This window comes from Triticum urartu, chromosome 6A (genome assembly GCF_056163025.1).
Source record: "Triticum urartu cultivar PI428250 chromosome 6A, HENAU_Tu73, whole genome shotgun sequence".
Lineage (NCBI taxonomy): Eukaryota > Viridiplantae > Streptophyta > Magnoliopsida > Poales > Poaceae > Triticum > Triticum urartu.
The window spans coordinates 215,008,499-215,018,943 of record NC_141878.1 but is presented as its reverse complement, the minus strand read 5'-3'; positions in this window follow the sequence as shown (position 1 = coordinate 215,018,943).

The following is a 10,445-nucleotide window of genomic DNA, read 5'->3' as shown; positions in this document are numbered from 1 at the left end:
GTACATAAACGAGATCAAACTAAGTAACTCGAATGTGGTGTTCCGTCAATATGCATCCCGTTGCATATTGAGCTCCACTTAATTTGTAGGATTCCTTGTGCATTTTGCCATGCCATGCCTCTTTAAACCGGACATGCATCATACTTGATTGTGCATCATGCCATGATTATGTAGTGGTTGTTTACTATGTTGTTTGCTTCTTTCCGGTGTTGCTTCTTCGGGTTGGTTCCGATAACGTCGTGTTTGTGAGGATCCATTCGACTATGTCCGTTTGTCTTCTTCATGGACTCGTTCTTCTTCCTTGTGGGATCTCAGGCAAGATGACCATACCCTCGAAATCACTTCTATATTTGCTTGCTAGTTGCTCGCTCTTTTGCTATGCCTATGCTGCGATACCTACCACTTGCTTATCATGCCTCCCATATTGTTAAGCCAAGCCTCTAACCCGCCTTGTCCTAGCAAGTCGTTGTTTGGCTATGTTACCGCTTTGCTCAGCCCCTCTTATAGCGTTGTTAGTTGCAGGTGAAGATTGGAGTTTGTTCCATGTTGGAACATGGATATTTTGTTGGGATATCACAATATCTCTTATTTAATTAATGCATCTATATACTTGGTAAAGGGTGGAAGGCTTGGCCTTATGCCTGGTGTTTTGTTCCACTCTTGCCGCCCTAGTTTCCGTCATATCGGTGTTATGTTCCCGGATTTTGCGTTCCTTACGCGGTTGGGTTATAATGGGAACCCCTTGACAGTTCGCCTTGAATAAAACTCCTCCAGCAAGGCCCAACATTGGTTTTACCATTCGCCACCTAGCCTTTTCTTTCCCTTGGGTTCTGCAGACTCAAGGGTCATCTTTATTTAAACCCCAGGCTAGTGCTCCTCTGAGTGTTGGTCCAAACTGAGCGATGTCCGGAGCTACCAGGGGCAACTCTGGGCTAGCCCACCCGACGTTTGGCTCATCCGGTGTGCCCTGAGAACGAGATATGTGCAGCTCCTATCGGGATTTGTCAGCACATCTGGGTGGCTTTGCTGGTCTTGTTTTACCATTGTCGAAATGTCTTGTAACCGGGGTTCCGAGTCTGATCGGGTCTTCCGCTAGAAGGAATATCCTTCGTTGACCGTGAGAGCTTGTGATGGGCTAAGTTGGGACACCCCTGCAGGGATTTGAACTTTCGAAAGCCATTCCCGCGGTTATGGGCAGATGGGAATTTGTTAATGTCCGGTTGTAGAAAACCTGAGGTTGACCTTAATTAAAATACATCAACCGCGTGTGTAACCGTGATGGTCTCTTTCCGGCGGAGTCCGGGAAGTGAACACGGTGTTGGAGTTATGTTTCACGTAGGTTGTTCTAGGATCACTTCTTGATCATAGTTGTTCGACCGTGCTTTTGCCTTCTCTTCTCTCTCTCATTTGCGTATGTTAGCCACCATATATGCTAGTCGCTTGCTGCAGCTCCACCTCATACCTTTTACCCTTCCTATAAGCTTAAATAGTCTTGATCGCGAGGGTGTGAGATTGCTGAGTCCTCGTGACTCACAGATACTTCCAAAACCAGTTTGCAGGTGCCGATGTTACCGAGCAGGTGACGCAACCAAGCTCATGGAGGAGCTCGATGAAGATCTTGTCCTTTGTGTTGTTTCGTTCTAGTTGATCAGTAGTGGAGCCCAGTCGGGACGATCGGGGATCTGTGTAGCATTTGCGGTAGTCTTCTTTTATTTTGGTTCCGTAGTCGGACCTTGATTGTATTTGGATGATGTAATGCTTTATTCATGTATTGTGTGAAGTGGCGATTGTAAGCCATCTATGTATCTCTTTCCCTTATGTATTACATGGGTTGTGTGAAGATTACCTCACTTGCGACATTGCTTTCAATGCGGTTATGCCTCTAAGTCGTGCTTCGACACGTGGGAGATATAGCCGCATCGAGGGTGTTACAAGTTGGTAATCAGAGCCTTCCCCGACCTTAGGAGCCCCATGCTTGATCGAATCGCTGGCGTTATTGAGTCTACAAATGTTTTGAGTCATTTAGGATTATATATATCGGAGAGTTAGGAATTCTTTTTACTCCTCAGTCCCTTCGTCGCTCTGGTGAGGTATCCTGACGTAGAGTTTTGACTCTTCTCTTCTCAAATTTCACTAAAAAAAATTTAGGATCACGCGGGTATCTTGGAATCGTTCCGATGGTTTTTGTGACGAGAACATTGTTCTTGGTGCCTCCTGACATTTATGGGTTGTGGAAGTGTCCCGGGGAGTTGAGCTCTGAGGTGTTGTCGTCACAATTTTATCGTTGCAGTTCTGGAATACCTGAGATTAGTTTCACCGACATCAAAAATCTCTTTTATGCAGTTGTTGGTGAGATAACCTCGACGCCACCTAGTACTGGGGCAGCATTTCGGGAGTATTGCCATAACTTGTATAACGGATGCTTTTCGAAGGTTGAGGTAAACGATTTCCGAAGGTTTCTTGGTTATGTGTTGAAGGATGGATACAGCTGGATGTAGGATTTGCTAGTTTTGGGTGAGATAGTATGCTTCCCCTGTATCCCCAACACCTGATTGCATAACCGGAAAGTTTCGGGAGTTTATAAGTGGGAATTCAAGTAGCTCCTAGGATATCTTTCCGACAGATGTATGATATGAAATTGGGGTTCAACGTCTAGTGGTCCGCCTATCCACGATTGGTTTTACAGTGGTCTCGTTGTGTCTTAAAGAGTCCTTGGCTATGCCGACTCGGGGACGCTTCGTATGTCATGTGCACTGCCTTGTACATGATGGTACTGTATGATCGAGCCCGTGTAGGCCCCACCACGAAAACTTCGGATGAAATCTCTATCATATGTTTGTTTCGGCTTATTCTAGCCAATCCTTTGTTTTTGTTTTCAGTTGTGGTATTCGAGTTGCTTCGTAGTCAAATGTTGATTCCATACCTTCCCTAAGTGGTGTTCTCATACTTCTATGTGAACACTAATCCCTCATGATAATCAAGATTGTCATGTCAATCCTTGTCAACCGGCGTGTTTTCTCTTCAAGTGGTTCCGATCATTTCAACATCAGCAAGATCAATTATCAGTTCTTCTCAACGGTGTTTGTTTCATCCGTCTCCAAGTTGCCTTTGTTTTCCCACCCTCCCTCCCTTTGTTTCTTCAAGGACTCAGATTTCTTCATCAGGTATCCATTTTATTCTTGTGAAGTCTCTTCATTCTTTTCTTTCAATGTTCGTATCCGGTGATTCTCATGAAGATTCTAGCGGAGCTCCAAGTTCGTCACTCTTCACTCGTTTTCTTCTCTGGTGGATTCAAATCAAGTTTTTGGTGTTCATCTCATATCCCTTTTTCCTCGTTTCAAATACCTTCTCATACCGGTGCACCTCATAATAATTCACTTCTGGCTATTCATTTGTTCGGGAGTGCTGAAGATATCTCAGAAGGCTCGTCTTGTCTTTCAAGATCAGTTCAACCTATTTCGAGGTTGTTATCTCATTCTAGCCATTTAAATTTTACCGGTGCATTCTATATTTTAAATCGTTCTACGGTGTTTCTCTTGAGTGGGCCCTAACCCACAGATCTTTTCCCAGGATCTTACCTGACTCTTCTTATTTTCCCGGAGCTATCCTCAAATCTCTTTTCGAACTTTGACGTAAGAATGAATTGTCATCAGTCAAATGCCTTTCTCCAAGATCTTTCAAATTTTTTCATCGTTGGCTCAACCTTTCCATTCTTCATTCCTGAGTGTCTAAATAATTCATGGTGGTGTTTCTCATCATCATTCTCAGATTTTGAAGACCGAAAAAGAGTTTCTCTTTAATCTTGCTCCATTCTCTTCAAGATTCGTGATTGTAGCTTGTTGCCATCCTCTCATAATTGTTTTGATCGTGAGAATTCTTTTCACCTATCTGGAGCAATTCAAGAGTCTTCTCAGTTTGTTATCCGGAGTCCAGCAATTCAGGTTCATTCGTTCTCAGCTATCAGTTATCATTCTCCTATCTTACCGGTGCTTCGTTCAAGTGATCTCTAATTGGCTCGTGATCTCTTTGTTCTCATGTATCTAAATCCTCTCAAGCATCTTCGTTCATTTTATAATTCTTCCCGGTGTTTCTTTATCTTCTCTTTGTTCATTTTTAATTCTTACGGTGGTTTGTTCAAGAGTTCTCGTCATTCGTTATCATATTAATTCTTTCGTTGTTTCATTCTACCGGTGGTTTTTTTTGAAGACCTTCCCAAGTTTGATTTATATCTCTTTTAATCTTTTCTACGGGAATAAGTGTATGCCAAATCCGTTGCTTGTCATCAATTAAATTGGTGAAGGATGAGCATAACATAATTCTTATTCTTGATTCACCCAAGTGATTAATTCCCTATTCCGGAGGCTCATCAAATTCTTGATTTCAATTGTTTCATCTTCTCTTTTTTCCGGAGTTCCAACCTTTTTCAATTACATCTCCATGGAGACTCATTTAAATCATTGCAAGGCTTCAACCTTATTCTTTTCATCCTTCACTTCCTTTTGATCATTTTTTTATTACCGGAGTTCTTCACGAAGGCTCAACATGATGATTTGCAAGGATACTTTTCATTCTTCAATTGTTCTTCAAGATTTCTCTCGGAGCTAAGATCCACCAAGCTATACTCTAATATAAACATGGTGCTCAACACATGTTTTGTCTCGAGGAGTTTAAGCATTCTTCATCTTGCATTTCTAAGTGCAGTCCTTCATATCTCATCTTTTGAGGTGGTGTTATGTCATTGGTGATAATTTTTCCTTCGTGTTCATGATTGACAAGTTGTCCGGAATGACATATTTTAAACCCATCATTTTCAATTCTTTCATGAGATCCTTTGAAACCCATCAATCTCTTCATTGGAGTTATCTTGGGTCATATTTCACCTAAAGCTTTCCCTAAGGATTGTGCTAATTATGGTGCTTATAAATGACCCTAGTTCTTCATTTATCCTCCCGGTGATATAAGTTTCTCGTCTCCTTGTTCATATTAATCTAATCTATTGTTTCCGTTAGTGGCATAATTTCACCTCATAGTTTTGAGATGTTCTCCTTAAGCCCACTACAACCTTGTTCTTTTCGTTGTTGGTTTTCCAACAACTCCGTTCGAAACTTCTCCTAAAGATGCTTTCAAGCTCATTTGAGGTAGAAGGTATTGTTTTCTTCTCCGTTCTTTTGATTCCATTCTTTTATCTCTTATGGAGGCATTGAGGTGTTGCTCTTTTCACTCATCATCTCGGATTGTCAGGACCATGTTCTTTTCGTGCTTATCCTTTTAACCGGAGTGTCGTGTCCTCTTTTCAAGTATCCTATCATCTTGTCAAGTTCAATTCCTTCCATTTACAGGCGGAGTGCTGTCCAAATTATATCATTCTTATTCCTTCCCTATCTTGTTTTAACCGGAGTATTGTGCCCCTTTGCTCAAGTTCTTTTCGCCTGATCAAGCCTTGCACCTCTTTTCAACCAGAGTGCTGTCTGAGATCTTTCTTACCCCTTGTTCCATTCATTCAATAGTTCCGGAGGCAGTATGTTGCGAATTCATCAAGTATCTTCTCATCTTACCAAGTTCTTATTCAATTCCTTTTCTTTTCAACCAGAGTGCTGCCCGAGTTTGTTCTTCCTTGTTCCTCTTTTCTAACGGAGTGTTTTCAACTTCGTTCATCTCCGTTGTATTCTTTTCTCGTAATGGCTTAACCTTTCAAGGTTCTTTGGTTTCACTCGTTTGTCAAAGAAGCAACTTAGCTTTACCTTTTCTCTTTCCCTTCCATTTTTCCCTCCGGCGCCATTCTAGATCTCGGGACGAGATCCTCTCGTAGTGTTGGAGTGTTGTAACGCCCCGAGACCGATGTGCCAGGTGTCTTCCAGCTATTCGCCGTCGTTGCCATGTCATTTGCTTGCATGTTGCATTTCATCATGTCATCATGTGCATTGCATCATCATGTTTTCAAAACCTGCATCCGTCCGGGTTCCCCCAGTTCCCTCCATTGCCCGTTCTGAGCCCAGACACGCTTGCACGCGCCCGCGGCACGTCCGAAATATTATTTTATAAGTGGACGGAAAATGTTCTCAGAATGGGTTGAAAGTTGGCATGCGGTGTTTTTATGTTGTAGGTAGGCCGCCTGTCAATTTTCGTCGCATTCGGAGTTCGTTTGACGCCCCAACGGATAACTATAGCGGCAATATAGTCGGTCAAACGTTGGACGTTTTCGGTCTCCGAAACAGTTGCCGTGCTGCATCTCTCTTCTCTTCTCTCAGCCCAAAGCTTTCTGCACAGTCTGCTGTCAACCGCCAGGCCCCGAAACCCTCTCTGCACAGTGCACCGAACCCCTCGCGCGCGTCCGGAAGTTGTCCCAGACCCGACCCGGACAGTCGTCACCGTTGGATCCGGATCATCCCCAAACATCTACAAAACGTCTCTGTTTTGTTAATTGGACTCCCTAGATATTTTTCTCGCGATCGTCCATTTACGATCGGAGGGACGAGGTAGCCCCTAACCTAGTCTGTGATGTATATATCCCCACTCCTAGTCTATTTGGAAAAACCCTAAAACGTAGGGAGTTGTCCCATCTTTCCTTTTCGGCCGCCGCCACTCTCTCATCAGGATCCTTCCCGATCCACCCACCTACCTCTTTCGTTTTTCCCCAGTGGCCAACCAGCACTCGAGGCTTCCCCTTGATCCAATCCCGCAGCCCCTCGAGCGGGAGGGCTTCGTCTGCCCGGAGCCCCGCGTTCCCGCCTCCGTCCGGCCATCCACATCGTCGGTGCTATCAACAGATGAGTCGCCCTGCCGCCGTTCTCTTTCCCTCCATCTCTCCCTGCAGCTCTCTCCTCTCACGTCTCTCTCTCTCTTTGAACCAGGACGCCGCCCCATGGCCACCAGCTCGCCGGCGCCGCTGACAGGAGCCCACCTGCGCCGAGCCACCCAGCGCCGTTCCGCCGCCTCCGTCTCGATCTGGTTCCGGCCCCGACGCCCATCCCCGAGGCTCCCTCTTCAACCTCCCACAGACCGCCGCTGCCTCTGCTTCAGGAAACCACATCTTGCCACCCTGGCAAGCATGGCCTCGCCTTCGCGCCTCCGATGACCGGCCTCGTCGTCGCCGGCTACCCCAGGCAGGCCCCATCGCGCCCCTGGCATCTCCCTCGCCGTCTCTTTCTTCCCTACTTCCTTGTTTGCTTCTCTGAATTCCATGTCTTCATTCTTCAAGTAACAGCCGACGCCATGGACGCCAACCGCCAAGCCGTCGCCTTCCACCGCCGCCCTTGCCTCGGATGCGGCCGATTCCTGTGGTCCCTCGCCCCGTCGAGTCCCTCTGCTGCTTTCTGCTCCGCGCTGTTGCTTCACCGGCGTCCAGAGGAGGACGAACGCCTCCGCGCCCCGCGTCTCGTTCTGTCCAGGAACGAGCGACTACGCCCGTATCCTCCCCGCCTCGCGTTGACCACGCCAGCGCCAGGCCCAGCCCGCTTCTTTGCCTAGACGCTGTTTTAGCCCACCAGATCCGCCGGCCCATGAGGCCTCGTGAGCAGCCCCCTGTCCTTGTGCACTTTTGGGCCGGGCAGAGTCGGCCCGGGATATGTTTTTTTTCGCAGAACGAATTTTCCTATTTATTCAGAGACTGTAGGTTTTGCAGAAAACCCCCCAAACATCATGCATTTTATAACTTCACAACCGTGCATCGGATCTAAATAATTTATATATGAAACTTGTTTAAAATTATGTGTAGTTTAATAATATGCAACTTTCAACCATGTTTAAATTGTTGCTTGTTTAAATTTGCTTAAATAACTTGCTAAAATGATTTATTTCATAACTAAATAACCGTAACTCGGATTTTAATAAACTTTATATGTAAATGGGGTGGAAAATGCCTAGTTTAACATGGTGGCCTCACTTTGCATGTTTAACAACTATAAAATATGGTTTAGGCAGAACAGTACCAAAACTTAAAATGTGCACATGAGGAGTTTCCGGACTTGTTGTTCGTCGTTTCCGGCCTCATTTAAACTTGACTAGATAGGTAGTTTTACTTTGCTTCACCCTCTTGCCATGCTAACAACATTTAATCTTGTTGGGTACATAAACGAGATCGAACTAAGTAACTCGAATGTGGTGTTCCGTCAATATGCATCCCGTTGCATATTGAGCTCCACTTAATTTGTAGGATTGCTTGTGCATTTTGCCATGCCATGACTCTTTAAACCGGACACACATCATACTTGATTGTGCATCATGCCATGATTATGTAGTGGTTGTTTACTATGTTGTTTGCTTCTTTCCGGTGTTGCTTCTTCGGGTTGGTTCCGATAACGTCGCGTTTGTGAGGATCCATTCGACTACGTCCGTCTGTCTTCTTCATGGACTCGTTCTTCTTCCTTGCGGGATCTCAGGCAAGATGACCATACCCTCAAAATCACTTCTATCTTTGCTTGCTAGTTGCTCGCTCTTTTGCTATGCCTATGCTGTGATACCTACCACTTGCTTATCATGCCTCCCATATTGTTAAGCCAAGCCTCTAACCCGCCTTGTCCTAGCAAACCGTTGTTTGGCTATGTTACCGCTTTGCTCAGCCCCTCTTATAGTGTTGTTAGTTGCAGGTGAAGATTGGAGTTTGTTCCATGTTGGAACATGGATATTTTGTTGGGATATCACAATATCTCTTATTTAATTAATGCATCTATATACTTGGTAAAGGGTGGAAGGCTCGGCCTTATGCCTGGTGTTTTGTTCCACTCTTGCCGCCCTAGTTTCCGTCATATCGGTGTTATGTTCCCGGATTTTGCGTTCCTTACGCGGTTGGGTTATAATGGGAACCCCTTGACAGTTCGCCTTGAATAAAACTCCTCCAGCAAGGCCCAACATTGGTTTTACCATTCGCCACCTAGCCTTTTCTTTCTCTTGGGTTCTGCAGACTCAAGGGTCATCTTTATTTAAACCCCGGGCCAGTGCTCCTCTGAGTGTTGGTCCAAACTGAGCGATGTCCGGAGCTACCAGGGGCAACTCTGGGCTGGCCCACCCGACGTCTGGCTCATCCGGTGTGCCCTGAGAACGAGATATGTGCAGCTCCTATCGGGATTTGTCGGCACATCTGGGTGGCTTTGCTGGTCTTGTTTTACCATTGTCAAAATGTCTTGTAACCAGGATTCCGAGTCTGATCGGGTCTTCTCGCTAGAAGGAATATCCTTCGTTGACCGTGAGAGCTTGTGATGGGCTATGTTGGGACACCCCTGCAGGGATTTGAACTTTCGAAAGCCATGCCCGCGCTTATGGGTAGATGGGAATTTGTTAATGTTCGGTTGTAGAAAACCTGAAGTTGACCTTAATTAAAATACATCAACCGCGTGTGTAACCGTGATGGTCTCTTTCCGGCGGAGTCCGGGAAGTGAACACGGTGTTGGAGTTATGTTTCACGTAGGTTGTTCTAGGATCACTTCTTGATAATAGTTGTTCGACCGTGCTTTTGCCTTCTCTTCTCACTCTCATTTGCGTATGTTAGCCACCATATATGCTAGTCGCTTGCTGCAGCTCCACCTTATACCTTTTACCCTTCCTATAAGCTTAAATAGTCTTGATCGCGAGGGTGTGAGATTGCTGAGTCCCCATGACTCACAGATACTTCCAAAACCAGTTTGCAGGTGCCGATGTTACCGAGCAGGTGACGCAACCAAGCTCAAGGAGGAGCTCGATGAAGATCTTGTCCTTTGTGTTGTTTCGTTCTAGTTGATCAGTAGTGGAGCCCAGTCGGGACGATCGGGGATCTGTGTAGCATTTGAGGTAGTCTTCTTTTATTTTGGTTCCATAGTCGGACCTTGATTGTATCTGGATGATGTAATGCTTTATTCATGTATTGTGTGAAGTGGCGATTGTAAGCCATCTATGTATCTCTTTCCCTTATGTATTACATGGGTTGTGTGAAGATTACCTCACTTGCGACATTGCTTTCAATGCGGTTATGCCTCTAAGTCGTGCTTCGACACGTGGGAGATATAGCCGCATCGAGGGCGTTACACAGCATCACCGCCATGTGGTTTTCTCATAGCTGCACCGACCTGCGTGTTGCCGTTGCGTCGTCCCTTCGGGCCGTAGTGTCGTGGCCCGCGGTACACCTCCATCCTGAGGTCGCCCGCTCCAGGCCATCCCTGTGGTTGTGCCGACCCTTGCGCCGCTGCTTCATCGCACCGTCGGGCCGTAGCGAGCGTGCCGCGCGGTCCCTACCGCTGCCCCGTGGTTCTTTCCACAACTGCACCGACCTGCGTGTTGCTGCTACGTCGTAATGTCGTGGCCCGCGGTCCACCGTAGCCCCGAGGCCGTTCGCTCCAGGTTGTCCCTATGGCTGCACCGACCCTCACGCTGCCGCTGCGTTGCCCCATCAGGCCATAGTGAGTGTGGCACACGGTCCCTGCCGCCGCCATGAGGTCTTCCCCGTCGTTAGCCCGATATGCACGTTGCTGCTGCGT